The sequence below is a fragment of the Fringilla coelebs genome, assembly GCF_963513975.1.
Source record: "Fringilla coelebs genome assembly, chromosome: 5".
NCBI classification, from domain to species: domain Eukaryota; kingdom Metazoa; phylum Chordata; class Aves; order Passeriformes; family Fringillidae; genus Fringilla; species Fringilla coelebs.
In genome coordinates, this window is record NC_140033.1 from 34,049,749 (window position 1) to 34,050,478 (window position 730).

Genomic DNA, 730 nt, shown 5'->3' on the forward strand with positions numbered 1-730 from the left:
GCCTCTGAAAGCACGTACATTTCCAAATTGCTTTCAGCAAACCACGATCAATGGAAGAATGCCATTATTTACCAAGAAAATTTTCACAGCACATTATCTTTCACAGTACGTTCAGCTCTCATCTGACATTTTCCTAAGCGTGCTCAGCTACGACGAGGACCACAGTACACCTCTGAGGGGGCCTGGAAGAGGAGCTGCGGCCCCTGTGACATTAGGGAATGTCGCGGGCCTGCGACGGCCAGGCGGAGCAGCCCCGGCGCGGACGCACGCTCCGGCCGCGGGCAGCACCGAGCCCGCCCCCGCTCCGCCCGCTCTCCCTCAGCACCGCCCGCGCCGCCGCCACCGCCCCCTCTGCGCCACAACGAGGCTCCGCATCCCAGCAGCCACCGCGGCGCGGGACACCCGCCGCACTCCAAACTACACATCCCAGCGTGCACCGCCAACGGCCCCGGCTGGGCGAGAGCGCGATGCACGCCGGGACGCGCAGTCCTGGCTGGCCTCGCCGGCGCCCCCTCCCCCCTTCCCGCCAGTCTCCCGCGGCGCCTGAACTTCCCGCGCACGCTCTGCGCCACGTACGCTCTGACGTCACGTGGTGTCACAGGGCTGCACGCGCCTCCCGCCCGCCCGCGGACCCAATCAACAGCGCCGGCCTTCGACCCGGCGCTGAGCGCGAGCGGCCGCGCGCGCCTCCCCGCCCCTCCCGCCGCGTCCGCCGCAGCTGCCGCCCCCG